The 23,378-nt window shown below is 39.0% G+C and overlaps 1 pseudogene; it reads left to right on the top strand.

The window, feature by feature from the left end:
* LOC142083852 (aldehyde oxidase 2-like) overlaps positions 1 to 23,378 on the top strand; it is a 51,136-nt pseudogene that overhangs the window by 7,406 nt on the left and 20,352 nt on the right.

Here is a 23,378-nt window from a genome sequence, read left to right as displayed (position 1 = left end):
ATGATGTGGAAGGCAGATTTGCCTTTCTGCTACTTGACCTGCCTTTGAGAGACTCGTGCTTTAAGAATGCAAGTATTAAATGGACATTTTGCAAGTCTTATACTTGGATTAAAGATCTTGGCTAAACTGCTGCTGGCTCAAAAAGCTGTTCAGCCAGAAAGGAGGTGCCGTCATCTGTTCTACATGTTCAGACTGAGTTGCCAAGACAAGTGAACTGCTTCTCTAGGCTACACTAGGTCTTTAACATGACCTTGATTGATTGTGCTGAGCTTGTTCTAATACTGTTGGAGTCTGTTTCAAGCTTTTAGTAGATTTAAACAGGTTGGGCATTAAACTCTGTGCTTAGAAATTAAACCTGCTTGGTGAATATGCTTTAAATGTCTGGATTACTGGAAAAAGCATGTGAAATGCAGCTGTGAAGGTATCTAGGCAGTAATACTTAGTGACAGATTCTTCTATGGCAGGAGGGGTGCCCACACCACTAAGATTATGACTGGTTCCACAGACACATAGCTCCTTTTTCGCGTTTCAGGCATGTCTTTTACCTAGAAGGCCAGTCCATAGTTGCAACAATTCTCTGGCTTGTCCACTGGTCTGTTTGTTCATTGAATTGTGTGCAAAGACAGATGTTTCTCAGCTTTTGCATATTTTGAAACCATGATTCCACATGGCACTTGTCAAATATGAAAAGAACATATATGGTATTCTCAGGGGAAGAAAAGGATATATTTAGTCTTGTAAGACAGGAGGTGCCTGAAAAACACTTTGATTAAACAAAAATGTAAATACCAATCAACCATCCCAAGGAGACAATACTTCTGAAAAGATCAGTCCTTGCAGACAAATGGGAAAGTAGGTACTTTAATTTTAAAAAACATTTTACATATTGCTGAAACTAGTCTGGGTCTAGTACAGTAGGTACAAGACACTCAGCAAACGGGGATGCAGTGATCCTTCCTGACAAAGAGAATACACTTCCTGTATTCTGTCACATATGCAGTGAGATTTTGGCATCCTGATTTCCCACAAAGTCCAATCACATTGCTTTATTGTTTACATCACATTCAAAGGGTGTCTTTCAGAATCATCAGAGCAGGAGAAAGGAAAACATAAGATTAATCTTCTCCTATCGCTCATTTAGTGTGTCTCTTACCAAGTCATTTAGCTGATTCTCATCTCAGTTTCTCGAGCAATAATATAGTTACAATAAAAGCTCAGCATTGTACAGCACTTCAGGAACCCCAGGTGAAAAGCCCCATTGATGTCTCACTGACTATCATGACATAGTGTCCTAGTTATCAATATGGTGGTTTATATTGACATTAGTCAAAATTACCAAATCTTTGTCATTTCCACCACAGAGAATGGCTCAAGAGCAGCAAAGAACAACTCTGTTTTTCCATGGCAAGAGAACAACATGGATTTCTCCCACTAGCCTGAAGGAGCTTCTGGAGCTGAAAGCCAAGTATCCAAAGGCACCCCTGGTTCTGGGGAACACCAGTGTGGGTATGGAAGGACAAAAGATCTTTTGACACAGGGATTACGTTATGCAGTGGGCACATAATCTTGCATTTTATCTTCTGGGAATCCTAAATGCATTCTCTCACCGCAATGATTGTGCTTCAATGTTTAGGCCAATGTAATTTCCTCTGATTTTTTGCAGCATGTCAATAACTAGATTAGGACTAGTATCACCATCACCTGAGCCCAGGATTTGTGCTGCATAACTTCTCCCAGTAACCTCAGAGAGACAATTGGTGTGAAAAAGGAAGGACTGACTTATGCTGATGAGAGCCAAACACTCCACATCCATGTTAGCTTGAGCATCACAAAATAAATAATGCCCATGAAAAGAACACAGTAACCCCATACGCCATGATATCCAGGCACTGGCTAGTTTCTGCATATTATGGATGCTGGTTTTTTTACTTTTATAAATTGTCAGTTAACTTTTTTTTGAGGGAGTAATCAGTCAGGAGGAATTTGGTAAGAATATTTCCTTCACTGTTGGGACAGTAAAGGCACAGATCAAGAGAGAACCCTCTGGGTCTTGTAGTTATCTATGCATTACCCAGCAAAGGGCATGGCATTTGTTTAGTAATATACCCCCATGATGCAGTACTTGGCAAAGTGCCAAATCTTAAGTCTAAAAACTTCAAGTCCCTTCACATCAAGGGAAAGCGCTCTTTGTTGTCATCAGATCAGGCTCTAAAACAGTTACTGCACAGCAAAGAGGACTACCATAGAAAGCCTGAGGTTTACAATAGAGAGATGTCATGAGATAATCTAGTTACTACATGTATAAACAAGTTGGGGGATTTTTTTTTTAAAAGACATTGCACAAGAAGAGAACAAGGGAATTATGTTGCTCATATAGAAAGGTGGAGTGAGTAGCTAGAAACATGATGAAGCAGGTGTGGAATTGTGTATAGCTCTGAGGTGAGAGGTGAAATCTGAATGTGATACAGGAAAGGACTAGAAACCAGTCCAGAGGAACAAGGAGCAAGAGTCAGGAAAGAGAATGTTGGACTTTGGAGTTCAGATCAGCCTTTGGACTGCAGAAAGAAGCAGATGAAGTGGACCTGGTAAAAGCAGTAAAATGTGATATTCAAGATACTGCACAACGACTTTGAAACTACTTAGTTACAATGGTTTTGAACTTTTCAGTCTCTGTGTCAAGGAATATGGTTAATTCTTTAAATAGATCTCCGATCATACTATTGTACTTTGCCTTTCAGGACTCAAAAAAAATCGCCATGGTGTCTATCATCCAATCATTCTCCATCCTGCTAGCATTCCAGAAATGCATGTTGTGAGTAGCACAAATGATGGTAAGTCTCCAAGTTACCTCTACTGATGGTAAAAACAGTGGTGACTGAATTAACTTGGGTTTTGTATTTTGAAACCAGAAGCAATAAGAACCATTGACTCTCATTGGTGCAGAATGTTTTGGGTTTTTTTTCTCTGTAGCAGTCATTTCACCAAGCCTTTTAACCAGTAAGTCAGCTCACCTATGGTCTGGAGATGATGGATGGTGACAGACAATTTATGAAATTGTTCTGCGAAAATACATTTGTTCAAATCTCAAATTTCTGCAACAGCAAACAGGGGAAGGCCCTAGGTCAGCCTTATTTTTTTTTGTTTTCACTGGTCATGAGCCTTTCTATCACAACCATTGATCTACAAAGCCTGCAGAACATTGATTAGGCTAGGGTTAGATTTTCAACACAAAATATTCAGACATAAATTTCCAATCCAAAATATCACAAGATTTTCTTTGAAGTGGCTGTGCTGGATTCTCAGCTAATAATAGAAATTATCACAGATGCACTGACTCAAAAGGGCTGTGCTAATGTCCATCAGTCAAGAATCCAGTCTGTTAGGCACATCACCTCCATGAGTGGAGGCATCACACCTGTAGCAAAAGAATGAAATGCAGCATCTTCCCTATGGGAAATCAAGCTATTAAAAATAAGAGAAATAAATTTTGTTACAGTTGCTGCCTCCTCTCCTTATGTTCTCTTAGCTCCATGATTTACAGCAGCTACTGAATTATAAATATTTTCCAATGATTATGCTAATATTAGTGCAACTCTGCATTTAAGCAGATCCATCAATAAAAGATTACTTTAGAATATGGCCCCTTTGTTCAGAAAAAATGCTACATAACACTTGAAGACTTCTCTGCAGGCTTACTTCAGTGTTCACTGAAGCCTATGGTAGTGGGTTCTCTGATACTACTGGAAGTGTGATCGAGTGTTTGTGGCTTGGTCTTGGAAGATTCCAATAATTTGTTCATCCTTCATCCTAATGAGTCAATTGTTGTTTATGTCTTTGGGGATACGCAGCACAAAAAAAGGATATGCATTGGTGTGTGCAAATACGCAATATATATTTGTCAGGTCTGTGTGTATACTAGGAACTATCGCTGAATAAGCAAATAGTATCTGCACTTTTTATTGCATGTAATATAAAATGCATCTTAATACCATTTCTCTTTGTCTTCCTGCAGACAAGACCTGTGTACAAAAGCAAATCTTAGAGGCCTTATCAGCTATATATTGCATTTATATTTTGGCATTATGATTTCACTGTTTAAACTCATTTGATCTCGGGGCTAGTAATAGGAGCTGCCTGCTGCTTGGCCCAGCTCAGAAACATCCTGATGGAGGCAGACTCAAAACTTCCAGAAGGGAAAAGAAAGATCTACCAAGCTCTCTTGCAGCACCCGAGGACTCTACCTGGAGAACAGATCAGGAGCATGACGGTATGCATTCAGCAGTGACAGTAAATAAGCCAACACTACAGACATATCTGTGTGAATGTCACTTACAAATATATGGAGAAAAGCTGGGTGAGGCTGGGATCACGCCTTGAAACGCTAAATAGTTAATACCATTACAAAAGTTGTATGAAATAACTGGGAGTCCTACACTAGTTAGCAGGGGCAAATATCCAGAGAACTGTAACCAGAGAAACTCCTAGTATCCCTGCTCACTGGCTGAGCAGAGAACTGAAAGAGGCTGAGCAAAGAAGAAAAGTGGGGTTCTCTGGTAAGGTACTGCACACCCTGCACCCAGTCATACTGTAGCCTGACTATCAACACATGGCTGTTTACCCACCATGTATTAGACATCTCTGATCTTGTCCCTGATTTTCCTTTAAAATTCCATTACCTCAATACCTTGTATCTCTTCCTTTAATTAAGGGAATGGCCATCTCTTAGGAGGGGGGGGGGGACAGAGAAGTAAACCCGGTCTCTCTCAACAGAGATTATGTGAGACAGGACTTCTGAAGGGAACAATAAATTAACTCACATTAAAAAGTACAAATGTAGAACTTCAGTTAAGATTGAACAAAACAAATACAAGTTCTTCCAACAGGCCTTTTAAGTGAATAAAATGAGGTTATGATACAGATCCCTGTTACATGTAAGAAGGGCAAGCCTAAAAATAACCTCGTTGTTTGTTAAAGTCTTTAGGACTTTAACACTTTAACACTTTAATGTGTTTGTAAGCAGGGGATCGACCTGGGACTTGAATCCAATCTTATCAGTTGACAAATCTGTCCTCAACTTGGCATCAGAAGGTAAGCTTTGGACTCCCTGCCAAATATCTTTGCTGGATGGGCAGAACACTGCAACAGATAATGTGGCTATAGGTAATAGTTTTCAAATTAAACACTATTGTGCATCTGCTAGGTGAATTAGAATGGTACATGTTGCTGAATGGAGGACAACATTATCCTGTATTTGCCTGTCATTTTAACTGGCAAAAAGTGTCTGCCAGTAGAAAACACTGTCTTTACTTTTCATAAGGCAAAATGAAACAACACCTAGCAATCTCATGAAAATGAGGTGGGCAGGCCTGACAGGTAGAAAGGTCTGCTTTCTACACTGCCTTTGGCTGTATTGCTCCATTTATCAGACAGGATAACTTTATCTTGTAACTCCACCACTGTTTGCTTTTATTGCTTATATCTCTTTCATTTTAAGAAAAACTTCTGTTCATTCTCTAGGGCCATGCACCTAGAAACTTCTCTTGAAGTCACTGGTACTTTTGAGCATGTGTGTGTGTGTATACATGTGCATCATGTTTAAATAACACTTCCAGTAATAAAACCCAAGCAAGTACCACCTGTGGCACATAGAATCTGTGGGTACTTTGGAAAATCTTGGCAACAATTTCTACTGTCTTTGAACTAAAGATGTAGAGGGCTGATTCTCCATCTCATCGCAGTGCTTGACAATTTCTTAAAAGCTTACTATGCTTTAATGATTTAATGGTCTAAGAGCTTTTGAGCAGAAACAAAACAGCCATATTTAAACCAAAATCACTGTTTTTCAGAATATTATTAGCATTTGTAACACATGTATTTTCTAGAAAGTATAAAATACTCATTATTTTATGTGTGATGGGGGACTATAGCATTCATATAAGGAAATATATTGCACTTAAAATGTATCATAAAGATTGGCCTTTCCACTCAAAGGATTTAGCAGTCTAAGGCTAGGTCCTGAATGGAGCTGACTGCACTAAGGCCATATTGGCCTTAATATATTCTTTTGCACAGATTCCATGAAATTTGTATCTGCAATGCAGAAATGTTTCCTTCTTGCTCCACATTCAACAGGCTACAGTTTTCTCCAACAGATGGTAAACAGCAGATTCTGTTAAATGATTGGTTTCTTGCTGGCTGTGAGCATGTAGACGTAAAGCCCAAGGAGGTCATTGTTTCTGTTCTCATCCCATACCCTATGAAGGTAAGACCCCGATATTTCAGAGGTTTCATTCAGGTTCCAGTGTAGTTATTAGGAATATTTCCATTATCTTCAGAAGGCATTGAAACATGCAGGTTACTACTGCTTTGGAAGTAGCTAAGAAAGCTCTGGCATTCCTCCATCACCTTTCCCATTTCTTCCAGCTGGCCATCATCTTCTACTTCTTTGGGCCTCTTACTGTTTTTTCCCCCACTCTTAAATGTGCCCTTGTGCCCCTTCCAGACACAGAAATTTGGGCTGCCTGAATATTCCAGGAAAAATGCCATATTGTCACACAGTCTTCAGCAATAAAGCTCATTTCTGGCCTCTTCTCACTAACTAACTAGTGATTTACACTGAACAGTCCTGAGCTGTCCTTACAACTACTCACAAAATAAGGTCCTAACTACTGTGACCAAAGGTGGCAGCATGAGGCTTTAGGGGGTTAGGGGCAGAGGAAATTATGTCATTGTTACTGTGTTCTTAAATATCCTTCTAGTGGATGTGAGGAAAAGTATGGGGCAAGTAGAGGAAGACCCAACTACAAGCTAGTATGTTGTGACTGAAGTCAATGAGGGAGTGACCAACAGGAATCTCTGCCAACCTTGACATCAGAGGGTCAGACCCCAGAGTAGCTGCCCACTGCAATACAGCATTCTAAACATATGTGGCTCATGCTGGAGGAGTGCTTCTGTCCATGGGAGGCTGGCCAGCCATGGCAGGTTTCCCATGAAAAACAAGATTCCCATGAGCTCAAAGCCTGCAAAAGCATAACCTGTGTTAGCAGCAGCAACAGTGCTTCTGCTGCCCAGAAACTTTGAGCCTTAGTGGTGATTTGAGAGACAAACAGCCTGGAAGAGAAAATTAAGGAGGAATGGGTTAGTTCTCTCCACAAAGTAAACGAAAAAAGAAATCCCAACCTGCTTTGTCCCATGACAAGTTGTGCCACAGAACTAAAGCTATCACAGAGGGTATTTCAGAGTCTTGCCTTTCAGAGAGAGACAGTTGCACCTAAGAACAACAGAGGTGGAGACAACAAAATGAACAAAAGACAATAGCACTGCTGGCAAACTCAAAAGGTCACTTCGAAGGCAAGAAAATTATCTGTCAGCTGTCACATGAATAACATGTGAGATTAAGCAGCCTCACCACAAGAAATTAACACCATTTTGGGGGGAGGCTGCTTCTGCTACTCACTTTCATGCTGAATCGCCTTTTTGATTAACTCTGCTGACATAACAAAAAGGCACATGCACACTTCTTTTGCAAGACTTGTCAACAGAAAGTGTAGATGGTAACCTGGCTGTTAGTTCTCCCTCTTGTTCCTGTCAGCTGCTGGCTTTTGGTTTTGGAAAGCTTGATGTGAAGCAACGTAAATCCTGTTGAGAGAATTTTCCATCTCTGACAAGACTCACTGTTCAACATAAAATCCTGAGCTTTACATTTGTCATGAGAGTATCACATATTCATAGTGACAGATCTAACCTGCTAACCCCTACTTTAAAAGTTCTGCGTCTGTCTGAATCTGAAGTTTCTTTCTGGGGCTACAGAAAGGGCACTTTATACACTTCCTTCAAAGGACTTATCTGTGCCTGATCATGACCAAAATTGCTACCATGTTTTCTTTTGCTATATGTGGATTTGAAAGAACAAAATCTTTCTGACAATAGAAAGCCCAGCTGTTTCTAGCACCTCCATCTGTAAATGCCATTACTGTAGCATAAAATGTAGAATCTCTGAGTGTAAAATCTTCACAAAATCAGGTTCCTTAGCACAGTGGGGCCTCTGTGTCCTGGAGAAGAAACCACTATTTTCTAAGCTGGAATTCAATTTAAAAAACATACCAGCCATACATGAAGTGGCTTATAACGGGCTTGCTTGTCCAGCACTCTGAAGTCATTAAACCGCTGATAAAATTTAAAATTTGGCATGTTTTCTTACATGTAAATAACCTCAAATAATATCCGCTCTTAGTATGTCTGTCTATGATTAGCTTAGTACTTCAAGAAAAATAAAAAGTTTAACTGAAACAGTAAATCTAGCAAATGTTCTTTAAAAATATTGCTTTCTTTGGACAATGGTAACACCTAAAATAAAAGGAATAATAGATTTGTTTTCTTTCAATCAATTTCTGCCACTGATGGAATTTTTCCTTGCTTTTTTTCTCATTAGGATGACTTTATTTCAGCCTTCAGACAGGCTGAAAGTCAGAAAAATGCTTTGTCCACAGTGAATTCTGGAATGCGAGTCCTCTTCAGTCCAGGCACAGACACCATTGTAGATCCGAGTGTTTTATATGGAGACATTGGCTCAACCGCACTGAATGCAAGAAAGTCCTGTGAGAAGCTCATAGGAAGGTACTGGATATCTTAATGTATTTAAGCCAAATGCAGGAGTCATGGTGTGATGCATGGGGTCTGGTTGATTCTGCCAGTGGAGATCCCATCATCAGCCTCTCACAATCTGCATTTGGCCTGTCCTCCCCAACAACAGGTTATTTCTTGATATAACTTATGCTGATTCACTTATTACTTCCCACACTTCACAATAGCTTTAGCTGCCTGTTATTTATAAAGAAGTGTGTGTTCATGTTAGTCTATTTTTCTACCAGGCAATGGAATGACCTGATGCTGAACAAAGCTTGCAGGCTGGTGCTGGAGGAAATTTTTCTCCCTCTATCAGCTCTGGGTGGAAAAGTAGAATATAGAAGAACTCTGCTTGTCAGCTTCCTTTTCAGATTTTACCTGGAAGTGTTACATGATTTACGTCAGATGGTAAGGACTGGACAAGAATTACATACCTACACCAGCATACAGGCTGCAGGAAAACTCTGCTTTTTTAAAGATTTGGGGATGTGAGACGAAAGGGTAAAGGTGCTAGGCTTTACTTCAAAATATGTGAGGGGAAAAGTTTTGCCCTTCTAACTTTTAATTACTAAGCCTCCACTAATTGTAATGTAAAGCTGCTGAAACAGTTGACCCTGTGGGAAATCTTTTATTGTTTTATAAATTTCCTGATCTCTCAAGAGTGCAGATACACTCCTTGCCCTCAAGGTGTTGTGCAGCATCAGGTTGTCCTGACACAGCTGAAACAGAGGCACAGCTTTCAGCTATGCAAGAACTCAGCAGAATTTAGTTAAACTGTCCAGTGGGCATTCCATTATAAATGGAATAACATACTGCAGCATGCCTGTGATTGTTCAAGCCTTAAAGATTTATTCGCAAAGCTACAGTGTAAAAGGGAGAGGTCGTTGGCATGTGAAAAAGTTTGTTCAGTAGAAGATTTCAATTTAAAAAATATTCAAATTTCATCAAGAATTTTCATGCATATTTTTGTTTTGTTGCAAAATTGAAAAACTTTTAAGATCAAACTTTTGCTGCTTCTTATCACTTGTCCATGAAAAATTTCAGCGTCAGCCAAGAATTTGTTTTGTTCTTCTTTAAGAGACTGAGAAGATATGTTTTACAGAGAACTCTTTACTTGGAAAAAGCCCAACCAAAACATAAATATTGGAAGATTTTCACTGTCCCTGATAACAGTCTGTTTCAAGTTAATGTGAATTATCAGCAATTCAACAACAGAGAGCACCAAAGCTGTATTTTCATTAAGTATGTTTGAAATGCTTTCAATTCCAGGCTGCCTTTGAAGTAATAGAGAGGATTGTTGATGGGAATTTAATTAGCAAAAACCTGAATGAAACCATTTTTTAGTCTAGTCAACACTGACCAGAATATTAATTTACCTATCTCTTTAGGAAGATGGGCAAGAAGGAATTAAGAGTGACCCCTGAATATATTCCTGATTTCAGATATGTTTTCTCTGAAGTAAACAATGTGAAATATGATTGTTTGAAGCAGTGGTGATGTTGAATCTGTAAAAGTGTGGCTTGCACAAGGACACTATCAGAAGCAGTATGGACCCAGCAGACAGGCTAGCTATAAGATCCAGAAGACTTTAGCTCTCATTTGTCTGCTATGGTTCCACTGTGTCATGTTGTCCCTTTTACCTCTCTCTTTCTTGATTTTTATTTTTTCCTATTTGTTTAGTGCAATTTCTCTGGAGAAGACTGCCACTTACTAGAGATGTGAATGGTATCTAATGTAGTATATTTCTCAGACCTCTGTCAGGGCACCTTGGTGCCAATATAGCACAAATTCTAAAAATGGAATTAGCCACTTATAATGTGTTCCACAAATATCGTCGTAAAATCTAGATAGTTTCCACATGGATTTTATGATCACAAAATATCTCAGAAAGTGTTTTTAAGTAAAGCTTTCTATAATTACTGTTCTGGCTTGAGGATAACATGTTCCTATTCTGCAGGATGTTGACCCAGGACAGTCTCCACAAGATCCTGTGGGCCATCCCATCATGCACCAGCCTGGTATGTCACTGGTATGCATGTCACTGGTGAAGCAGTTTACATTGATGACATTCGTCCAGTGGATGGAGAACTTTCACTGGCTGTGGTCACCAGTATTAAAGCCCATGCAAAGACTGTGTGAGTAAGAAAAAACTATATGCATGTAGACAAGTATTTTCTACTCTTATTGTCTGATTTGGCCATGTTATGAGGTATGCATTACAAATGAGGTAAGAATTTCTTTACTGTGTGCTTTAAATAGTGTCATATATGGACAGAAGAGTCCATACTAATGCATTCACCACTTTTAGTACAAAAAATGTAGAAAGAAAATACATTCTTAGATTTTGCATGTACTGGAACTAGAATTTAAAGAGCTGTTCTATGCCATGCACACACAGATGCTCATGCCTTCCCTTTTTTTTTCCTCAATATGCTCATCAACACTTTTCCACTTTCTTCTCTATGTAGAGATCTGTGGTGAGAATACCAAGTGGATTATGTTTCTGTCCTGAAGTTCACTGAATTACTTGTACTAGAAATATTTGTACCATGTACTGTACTTATTTATGTGCATGCTCTACTTTCCAGATCAATTGACGCATCAGAAGCCCTTCAGGTGCCAGGAGTGGTTGATGTAGTGACAGCAAGAGATGTTCCAGGGGAAAATGGCAAGGATGAGCAAGCATATGAGGAGATAAGGTCTTTCTTGCTTCTGGAGGAGTGTTTGGACCTTTTGTTTCAGTTATTTACAAAGAAGGAAAGTGAGGTTGCAAGTATCATCTTACTGCAATGAAATGAAAATAAGTGCAAGAGCTATTAATGCAGTGCCAGGCAGGCTGGGCTGAACAGAATTACCATTCCCCAGTGAGAGAGAAAGGAAAAGCTCCCTTAAATAACTTGGGATTTAAATGAATCTGCCACGATTCCTTAAGGGCTGATAAATGAGTGATTGTCATGGATTCTGAGAAAGGATGAAATAGCCATGGCATTTGAGATTTTCAAACATGAGACAAATAAAATAAGAATCGCCCAGTTGGAACCAATATGAAATTAATTGCCAGATTATACACTAGAATATGGCAATGGGAGACAACACTGATTCATTTTGTTGAGCATCAACAGAGCTAAGAAACTTATAGGATCCCTCCAGCCAGCGTGACCGTACAGAATGTCCCAGGCCTCAGGCTGTATCTGTCACAAGTGACTCTGTCGTGTGGTATTTGCAACGGGGCAGGAATAATTCCTAATGTGTTGCTCTTACCTCTCTATTCCTTCTTGTCTGAGTTTCCTTCCTTTCTAAGTACAGACAAGGAAAGCAGTCTGTGCCAGATGGGATTTCACTTGGCACAGTATCTGGCCACCTCAGGTTGGACACAGGGGAAATGTTCATGACTACTGATGTCAGCAGCATTTCTAATGCCGGAAATGTTGCAGCAGATGAAAGATGCTAATAGACTTCTCATCTAATGAAGATAAGTCTGCACTGGGATAGTATTCTTAGAGAAACAGAATATAAAAGTGGCATTTGAGCAGAATCTATTTCCACAAAGCAATCTCTGAACAGGAACTTAACCATTCCTGTGTTTTTTCCTTGGGTAATACATTCATGTGTTGCAGGTGATTTGTGTTGGTCAGATAATCTGTGCTGTGGTTGCAGTCACTGACTCAGGAAAAGTGTGGGTCTGAAAAGGTGAAGATAGTGTACGAAGATCTGGAGCCAATTCTGACCATCAAGGTAACAATCTGTCTCCTCTTCCTTGTCTGATAGAGCTCTTAAGTCACCTCACTCCCTATTTACCTCCTTGTGCAAAGGTCTCCCAGGCTTTGGATTTTTCTTTTTTTTTTTTTTTTGGCATGAGATATGACTTTATTGGTTCTGAAGATGAAGTGTTAAAAGTTTATAAATGGCCTCCAAAGTTTTATTTTTAGAAACACAAAAAAAATCTTATTAGGTACCTATTCATCCAGTAGTTGGAGACTGGTCTTTGTAGATCTAGGACAAAATTGCTAAAGAATATTCAGAAAGTTTTAAGTGAGCAATTCCATGCCTCCAGGAGCCAAACTCCCAGCAGGAGTAGGTCAGTATAGAATTAAATTTGAGAGCTTATGTTTGCAGAAATTCTGGAATCACACATCCTGCATCCATGTTCTGAAAATTTTCAAGTCTGGCAGGTTTTCAGTAGCAAGCAATCTGATTCTGAAATATTTTCAACAGCTCTGAATGCCATTAACAGACATTTAGTAGAAACTCTCTTTGACGGTGGAAGGAGAACGACTATCCTGTTCATTCTAATACTTAGCTACAACCATCTGTCCATCTGAAAAAGCATCATATGGATGATGAAAGATTGTACTATATAAAAATCATCTGACTTTCTGAATTACAATTAACATGTTGTTTGTTTTTTTTTTTTTGCTGCAGGATGCAATAGAACATAATTCATCCATTACTGAGGAAAGGAAAATAGAAAAAGAAGATATTGAGAAAGGATTCGTCTGCTTGTGAAATCATAGAAGGTAGTTCATACATGCAGTTCATCAGGCAAGAGAGGGAAATTATGCTAGTTCAGAATCTATTTCCACTGGTGGCTGAATTTAAATTTCTATTCTCTTCTCAAAAAAAACGTACTCTGTTGTTAATTTTTTCCCCTTCACTGGGAATGGAGATGAAATTGGCACATTTAAATGAAGCTTAGCTAACACCTGCTAGCTCATGTTCACTAAACTCTACCATTTCCTTGTCTGAGAACTCAGCTAACTAAAATGAAGTCCCCTAATCCTAGAACAAACATTACAGCTAAAGAAGACTTTGTTTATGGGTGTTAGCTAACTTAACTTGTCCCATTTTAAGTTGACTGCTTGGCTTAAGGCTATGTCGTGGTTTAACCTGGCAGGCAGCCAAACACCACGCAGCCGCTTGCTCACTCTCCCCCGCCCCCCCCAGTGGGACGCGGAGAGAATCGGAAGGGTAAGAGTGAGAAAAACTTGTGGGCTGAGATAAAGACAGTTTAATAGAACAGAAAAGGGAAAATAATAATGATAATGATAGAATATACAAAATGAGTGATACACAATGCAATTGCTCACCACCCGCACTGACTGATAACCAAGTAGCAATCGCTACTTCCTGGAACACGCCTACCATTCATATACTGAGCATGACATCACATGGTACGGAATACCCCGTTGGCCAGCTGGGCTAGGTGTCCTGGCTGTGCTCCCTCCCAATACTTGTTGTTTGTTTGTTTGTTTGATTGTTTTTTTTAAGCTGAATGTCCTTTACTAGCAGGGTACTTAGCAACAACTGAAAACATCAGTGTGTTATCAACATTCTTCTCATACCAATCCAAAACACAGCACTTGGAAGAAATTTAACTCTATCCCAGCCGAAACCAGGACAGTATCCACCCCTTATTCTATACCATTTATGTCATGCTTAGGTTTCACAGTTTCTAATACATTCCAATTAATCACCACCACCTTTCTTGTCTAATTCCAGAAACAAGAGGATCAGAGTAAACTGATTTGGAATACCACTCCTACAGTCACCAAATTCACTGTCTTCAAATAGTAAACATGATCCAGTAGTCCCAGAGTATATTCTGTGCATGAGTATCAGACCCGTGTTTAAGAAGTGTCAATGAAGAATATTCCACAAGCTCCTATTGTAGTTAGTTCTAGAGTTTAACAGTCCTTATAAGTAGAATGCTTTTTTTTCTAATACCTAATCTAAATCTCCCTTTCTGCAAACTTTAAAGGTTTACCCTCTAAACAGAGTCCTCTCATCTTTTCCCCGTAAGTCATGTCTGCTAACCTTTATCATTGCCACTGCTCACTTCTCCGTTACCTCTAATTTCACTACATCCAGCTTCACTATGGTAATATTTCAGATTAGGTTTCACCAATGCCAAGTGGAGTTTCCCAGGAATTCTATATAACATTAGTATCACAGAATGAGATTAGGATTGTTGTGGTGTTATCAACTGTGGATATACAGTCAAGTTATGCTCCTCTGTATTCCCTGCTTAGATCTTTTTCAATAGCGCCATCTGAAGTACTGGCACTTACTCATACTGGCATGAACTTCATGCCATTGATTTCAGGCCATTTCTCCAATATAGAAAAATCACTTTCAAATCTGAACGTGTCCTTTAAAGGGCTACAAGCACTTTCCAGTTTGATATTATTTGTAGTTTACTCATTAGTTATTAAAGCAATATTAGTTATTAAAGGGGTAACATTAGATTCAGAAGATACTCTTCTATGGTTCCCCTTTGCAGCTTGACAGCCAATCCTGTAAACTGCTTTCTGAGTGCAGTTTTCAACCAGCTGTATTCCTTAGTTTATCTGGATTGTCAACTTGCTTGTGAGAGTAGTCTGTAGGACAGTGTAAAAAGACTTCTTAAAATTAAGGTATATGATATCAAGATATGCTTCTCTTAGCATTGGCTTGGCCAATTTTAATACTTTCCCTTATTCTGTGTTTCTAACACTTGAATGCAGCTCTGAAATTTGTTAGTGAACACCTTATAAATGCTTAGACAACTCATGTGTGCTTTTCTGATTGTCCTCTCATGACATACATTATCACACCTACCTTCTACTGTTACCACTCCCCAAATTTCTGAAGCTGAGTTGTTCTCTTCATTGAATACTAACTACACATGAATTGACACCTGCTTGATCACAAGAGGGAACGTAGCAGACCATCAGCCTCTTTTCCTTTTTCCAACATTCAATTCTATCTGTATCATGTTTGAAAGAATGATTAGATTTATCTAAGTTGTTCTTGGAGACCTCCGAGCATGAAGACTCTGCAGTCTCCCCAGGCAATTTTTTCCAGAGCTTCATCATTCCTGTCATTAGAAGGATTATCCTCATTGTCAACAATTTGCTGCAATTTAAGTACTGCTGTGCTTCTTGTTCTCTCTACTGTGAGCACGTAGCACAGACTATTCTCTTCCTCTTTGCAGCAGCCTTCCATGGATTTCAAGATTCATGTCTTCCTTCACTTTTTTGGGCTGAGCCCCCTCAATTCTGTCTCTCCATGTAGGTTCATGACTTCTGATGATTTTTTTCTGCTCTTCTTTGGTCTTTTTCCAACTGTTCCCCATCAAATGTCATGTCACCCTCTAGTGGCTTCAGTTCGGATTCCTACTTCTGCATGAATATGAATTTCAGGAATAACTGCTAGGGAAATATTGTCAGACCCAAGTTAAGGTTACATAGAGAATTTACAGACTTAGCTTTTATGCTGTGCTGTGCTGACAGATTTCCTTCTCTATAAGGGAAACAGTACAAAAGTAAAGTGTTGGGTAGAAACGTGTAGGAAAAGTGTAATAGGAGAAGGGCATATGAATGGCAAAAGGACAAGAAAGGAAGAGGAAAGCTGTATTTTCCCTCACAGAATGATTCAGAAGAAGACATTATAATCCTGTTATAGCAGAAGAGATGTAACCTCCTAAAGAAGAAAAAGCATGAGATATTAAATTGATACTAATCTTATCCTGGGGAAAAAAAAAAAAGCTATACAAGGATTAAGTGGTTGAATAATTCTTCTCAATAAACACAGGTCCCAGAAGGTGTAAACCTGAGATACCAAGAAATAAAAAATAAATGAAACTGTTTTTCTTCTGTGACAAAACTCTCTTTCCCTGCCATATATACATACATATATAGGCAAATATAAATTTCCTTGCAGTTCATTTGAAACCCAGCTTAGATTTTGCTATAATTATATATGTAACAGGTGAATTGCACATGGGAGGACAGGAACATCTTTACCTGGAAACAAATAGTGTGCTTGTTATTCCAAGAGTGGAGGATAAAGAAATGGACGGGTATGTGTCAACTCAGCATGCAACAGATGTACAGGTAAAACAAAGTATTAATGATACCTGTTTCTTACGTTCCTAAATAACCTTAAAGCTGAGCTACATGGGGCAGGAGTTACTTTCAGTCTTCTGTGCTCCTCTTGAAACTCCCTAATGGTGTTCCCAATTCAGATTACTTGATTTGAATCCTTTTATGAAAATAAGAAGCCTGACTACTAACGATGAAGCTGAATGTAACAGTAGGTCTTGTGCTATTTGTCTTATCCAATGCAGCGCAGACACAAATGAGCAGTATTACTATGGGACGAACAAAGGGTATCTTGGATAGATAATATGGCTGTAATCTTCTTGTTGAGAAAAGACTAATTCTGTTTTAGATATATTAGCCAAATCCTCCTAAAATCAGTGAGAATCCTCAGTACAATCCTGGACAATCACTTTTTTGCAGCAATGTGTGTCTTCAGCTTTAGAAAGAGTATTCAGACAAGTCGCTCGTATGAGTAGTTACATTGATAATGATGGGGTCATAATCATGTGTAAATAATGATAAATGAATATGTAAGTAATAACAGCATACGAATCATAGGAAATTATGTGAAAAAAAGGTTACCAGTCCTAGCTAACGTCCGAACTGGATTGTAGGCCTGTAGAAAACAACAGTTTCAAAGAATATATGTTAATTTCCACATGTTTAGGATTAGCTTTTGCAGTTCAGCACTGGCTTGCATTTTTTAAGCTTTGCCTGTCAGACCGGCAAGTTAAACCTCTACTTGCATCTCTGGAAGCACTGTCAGAGGAGATATTTTCAGAATGCAATGGCTTGTCGGTATTTTAGCTACACTGTCTAGTGTGCTGTAAACAATCACTCTGTTCCATTCGGCTTGATATTTTAGTGGATGCTTTATCTCCAGCCACACGTGAACCTTGCAGTTCTATATAGAGATTATGATACCTGGCATCAGGTAATCAGACTAGTTTATGGAGCTATTTTTACATTTCCACTATTTTTTACAGACTAGATTGTGCTTTTATTAGCATTTTTACTTGTTTGAAATCTTTTTGTTGTTGTTTCTATAGCAACTCTAGTTTTCTGCCCAGGATTCTTAAACCTGTTAGCTTTTAATATATGGTTACCCATGGAAAATAGGTATTTTTTAATGTACTTATGTAGGTAACAATTCTCAGTAAAATCCTTGATGTTCACTTTTGCAGGATTTAGTGGCTTCAGCTTTAAACCTCCAGTCCAATAAAATTATGTGCCATGTGAAACGTGTTGGTGGAGCATTTGGTGGAAAGATTACTAAACCTTCACTCTTTACTGTAATTGCAGGAGTGGCAGCCAACAAGCAGGTTGATTTAACTAAATCAAATGACTGATTTAACTAAAACAAATTAAAGATGACAAGACTGAATGAAAAAGGAACTTCAGTCCTGAACCCTACTTGGGGGGTTATATTAACGACATCATCTTTCTTATCTCTTTGGCAGTAAATCTTGGATAGAGGCTTGAAAATTCTCTGGGCTTTTGGCAATGGAATTCATTTACTATCTGAGAGCCAAAACAAAGGCCCCATGCAGTTTCTCTCAGGGCTGATCTGTACAAATCCCAACCATTCAGACCTTTCCCAGGCACGGTGGCTTGAATTTCACTCTAGATGTTCAGTGAAAGTGGTTTTTATCCTAAAACATAGGTGTGCTCACATCAGGCCTTTGTGTCACAGCCCTCTCTTACTCTGGCTTCCTTGCCATGTCCTGTGCATGCTTCATGGAACTTGCATCTCCCTGTTGAGAAGCTAAAGGGAAACCACTGAAAAGCTCATTTCCTCTACTTTGTTTCTGTAGCCCAAAAAAAAAAAAAATTAAATCTGCTGAATCAGCCTAAACTCAGGCGTGGTAGGTTAATAAGAACCTAAAACATAGAATGGACTGATTTATTGCCACCGCTAGGAGTGTACATGTAATGTCTTTGCAATCTGCATGAATTGGCTGTAATAAAAGTGTAATTTTTTTATGTTCACTTTAGGACCGGGCATCCAGTCCATTTTGCCCTTGAAAGAAATATGGATATGTTAATCACTAGTGGACAGCACCCTTTCTTTGGAAAATATAAAGTGAGTGAGAGAAGATATTTTACTCAATTACTGGGTAATAGTTTCTTCTGGGGCAAATCAGCATCATTTCATTAACTAGCAAGATGCAGCAAGAAATCAAACTCCTCCTCTTCTGAAATCCTAACGCAGCACCAACCTTGCCCCAGTCCTAAGATTACCCCGACAAATACTATCAATCAAAACAACAGCTATCATCCTATTCCTACAGTCCATGCAATATCCAGAAAAGGCAGAGCTATCCATTCCTTTTCTTACTCCAAAATACTGATAATATCAGCTCTACCCCATCCTCAGATGACAAGTATGTAAATCAGAATTGAATACGAGCCACTCTTCAGATACGAAGCCAGCCTGCAAGGTAATGCAAGATTCAGCTGGTAGCAAAACTCTTCCTATTGACTTCTAAATCCTTACACTAAAAATAACTGGGCAAACAATGCCACACTGAAGTCAGCTTGGCAACTGGTGGTAGTAGGGGTAAAACCCTTCTCTTTGGTGTTGGTGTATGATTTAAGCATGCTAAAACCCTCCGGGAGAGGGTTTATGGTTCAATATGTTTTGGATAAAGAAGGGCTGAGGAGTTGGTTTTCCTATTGGCTCTTGCATGAGCTGTAGAGTTTGGCTGACGACCGTTTCTGGGACAGACTGGATATATTTTTCATTTTGCTGAAAATATTGCTTTATAAAGATACTATTAGATTCTGGTTATGATTAGACTAGGTTTAGAACTGGTTTGGGAAAAGAAAAGAGGAAAATTTCATTTTTGGTTAAATCTTGTATTAACCATAAAACAAGGAATGGGATTGCGACTGACAGATGTCAATAGCGTATGTATTTCATATTCTTCTGGGTATCCATTACCTGATAATGGTTGAATCTAGGACAAAATACATTGTTAGGGGCAGGGTTGTGGTTTGGGGAAAAGTGGTTAAAGAGTTGGTTTATTAACAAGCATTGCTAGCTGAATGAGGAGCTGCTATAGCATATATAGGTCATCTATATATATTTCCTACTAGCAATAGTATAAGAACTCTGGCTACAGAAAAAATGGAAGAATAATTTTGGTCTATTTCTCAGTCCTGCAGGGGTCACAGGTCTGAGTAATTGCATATACTGCATATGTGTATAACAATCACTCAAAACTTCCAGGCTGGGATATTTCATATAGCTGTTACCTGACACATTTGAAGATAGGCCTAATATAACCAGTTTCGTCCTCAGTCTGAGGTGATGGTGATGTTTTAAGCAATGAATAGTTTAATTTCTATTTATTAATAGGTTATTGGCAGATATTGATAACAGTGGCATTATTAATATTAGGATTTAGGTTGCAGATATAGATAGAGATAAGGAAAAGAAGGAATGGAAGGTGATTTTTCCTGAATCATCTATGAACTTCAAAATTCTGATAAGCCTTGCTTTTAGAAAAGGAAAAGTCTTATATTTAGTTTTCATGCAGCTTCTTATTACCTGGATATCACTGATGGTAGTGTTAGGGTTAAAGTTAGGAACAAAGTGAAGAAAACAAGGGCTGAGATGTTTGTTTTCCCCCTGAGTTATTCCATAGGCACCTGGGAAGGGTGAAAAGAATTGATTCAGATATCACTTATCAAGAATTGCTTAGGCCAAGCTTAGGGTGAGAGGTATGTTAAAGAAAATAAGCAAAGATGAGTTTGCCGAGTCATGTATAGACAATAGCAATAAGATTTTCTGGTGGAAGTTCTAGCATTTTTTTTAAATTTTACACACATACTGGTTACCTGAGGATTCTAGAAGCTATGCCAAGATTACTGTTACTGTTTTTGAGAGGAAACATTCTGGAGCTTGATTTCCTAAGTTACGTTAGCATCTGAGCTTGGAGGAGAGAAGGTATTGGAAGGGTGACATGCTTTATGTTTAGTTTTGGTGCAGATACTGTTTACCAGAGTATTGTAAAAGTTAGGGTTAGGATATTGGGGGGTAGGGAAGTGTAGAGTTTGATTTTTTTTACAGTCTTTCATGAGCCCCTGAGCTACAAGAAGTATTTATATTGAAAGGGACATATGCTTTATGTATAATTTTGGAGCAAACAATTTTTACTCAAGAGTTATTAAGGCTATTTTTATAATTGTGAGGGTTGTGATTCTCAAAGGACCTGATGAGGAGCGTTACTTCTTATAAAATACTGTATAGGCCCCAAGCTTTGTTGGGTGGTATTGAAAGGGGCTGTGCTGGTTTTGGCTGGGATAGAGTTGATTTTCTTCATAGCAGCTAGGATGGGGCTATGTTTTGGATTTGTGCTGAAAACAGTGTTGATAACACAGGGATGTTTTCGTTACTGCTGAGCAGTGCTGACACACAGTCAAGGCCTTGTCTGCTTCTCACCCCACCCCACCAGTGAGGAGACTGGGGGTGCGCAAGAAGTTGGGAGGGTGTGGCGATTAAGGGCACGGACTCCGTCTGAGAGGGAATGAAGATGAAGACCTTTGTTATACAGCACAAGCGCCTTCTATACCTCACATTATGCCACGTATGCACTTCAAAGAATCCCCTAGTACATCCCCTAAGCAAAGGTCATCTCTAACTCGTGATCGACACTCTTCTGCTAATTTCCTTATCTTTTGTCACGCCCTCAGAACCGCGAACTGCCACGTCTTACCTCCCTTTTTCCCACAGCTTCTTTCACTTCCCATCTTCCCACGGCTTCTTGTTTACCAACGCTATGATACTGCTTGTACTCTCAGACATTGATTCCTCCACAGGAGGGGACACAGTCGGGACAGCTGACCCCAGCTGACCAAAGGGATATTCCATACCATATGACGTCATGCTCAGCATATAAACCTGGGGGAAAAAGAAGGAAGGGGGCGGACATTCGGAGTGATGGTGTTTGTCTTCCCAAGTAACCGTTACGCGTGATGGAGCCCTGCTTTCCTGGAGATGGCTGAACACCTGCCTGCCGGTGGGAATTAGTGAATGAATTCCTTGGTTTGCTTGGCTTGCGTGCGCGGCTTTTGCTTTACTTATTAAACTGTCTTTACCTCAACCCACGAGCTTTCTCTCTTTTTCTCTTCTGATTCTCTCCCCTGTCCCACTGGGGGGCAGTGAGCGAGTGGCTGTGTGGGGCTTAGTTGCTGGCTGGAGTTAAACCACGATGGGGGCATATGGCTCATGGTTCATTTCAGTGGAAATCCCTCTTAACCAGGGATCTCTGAGATTATAGCTACTGCTAGGGAAGGTAAAAATAGATGTCAAGATTTTGTTTTCTCGATGAATTTTCTATGAGCCCTAAAGCCACTGAGAGTGGCAAAAGCTGTTGGTTATCTGAGTGTCTTATGATGGGTGTTAGAAGTAGGACTAGGCTTGGAGGAAAGAAACAATGGAGAGTTTATTTTCCTGCTGTCCAATCATACATGAAGCTAAATATTTAGGTATGGATTTAGAGCAGAAGAAACAATTAATTAATCATATTAATTCTGGTGCCATTATTCATTAATTAGCTATCTTGAAGCTAGGATGAAGATTATGAATTATGACTAAGGTTATGCTTTTGGAGAAAAAAGCAGGGAGGAATTATCCTTCTCATTGAATTTTCAATAAGCCCCCGTAGGCTTATGATTCATGTTTTGTTTTGATGTAGTCACAACTTCTAATTTTTTTCCTAAAGTTTGGATAATGGTTACAATTTTGCAGGAGAGGGAATGTTGATCTTGATCTCTCAAATCCTAAATCCAACCCTTTCCCTTACTTAAATGTAGTAACTGCAAAAACTGCATGAATTGCTTAACCACCACCAAAAACCACTCTCCCCATCAGTCCTATCTCTTATCCTATCCATGCAGCTATGCAGAATCTAGCCAGCAATAATATTCGTTATCTATTATTTTCTTATCCTTAATCCTGACGGAGCTGCATCAGTTTACATCATTACACCAACAAGTTGGTCTCCAGTTATTTTAGAGTTTTCTGTGATTCTTCCCTTTTAAATATTATTATATAAACTATTAAAAATATAAAACCATATATTACCTTTTTTTAAAAAAGTTGAAGAGGAAGGAACCAGAACTAGAATTAAATCAAATTTGCTGGATATTTCTGAACATGTAATCTGCAAAATATATGCACCATTGGTTCATGTTGTTATGTTGTCTAGGTGATGAAATCATCAGGATGAAACGTGATTACAAAAGGAATACTTCAGAAAGTAGAATAAGCATAATCATGGTTAATATTTTCTTTAGTGATCTTGTCATCCTCTTTCTGGTCTCTGTTCAGAAAACAGTGGTGAACAAGCTTTTCAGCTTCTGTGTGAGTCAATGTCTACATGGGAGAATAGCTTTGTGGGCAGCTGAGGTATTCTGATGATTTGTGGGTTTTATATGTATTTTGCTCTTGGTTTGCATATTCAGATCCAAACTGATACCATCCTATAGACAGAAATCCATGCAGGTAATTTTTCCAATTCAGCGGAAAAAATCCCATTGTGTTCTGTAGTCTGAATCTCAGGCAGTATTTGTTAACTGGTTAGCTTATTTATAAAGAGAAGTTTGAAATACATGAGAGAAAAGACTATTACTGCATTGGTTGCTATATTACAGGTTGGATTTATGAATGATGGTAGAATCATAGCCGCAGATTTTCAGTGCTATATAAATGATGGCTGTACAAAAGATGAATCAGAGTTGGTAAGTCCTCCTTCACTGATACTACTTACACTGACTGAACTGGTCACAAAAAGAAAATAACAGCTCTTTGTCACAATCTATTTCTCTTAAGAATACGTCTATTCTTGTTAAGTACAACTCTCATCTGCCTAAAGTAAAAATGCA

Source organism: Calonectris borealis, chromosome 6 (assembly GCF_964195595.1).
Source record: "Calonectris borealis chromosome 6, bCalBor7.hap1.2, whole genome shotgun sequence".
NCBI classification, from domain to species: Eukaryota; Metazoa; Chordata; class Aves; order Procellariiformes; family Procellariidae; genus Calonectris; species Calonectris borealis.
The sequence above is the reverse complement of the archived record's forward strand: the minus strand, read 5'-3'. Positions and strand labels throughout refer to the sequence as shown.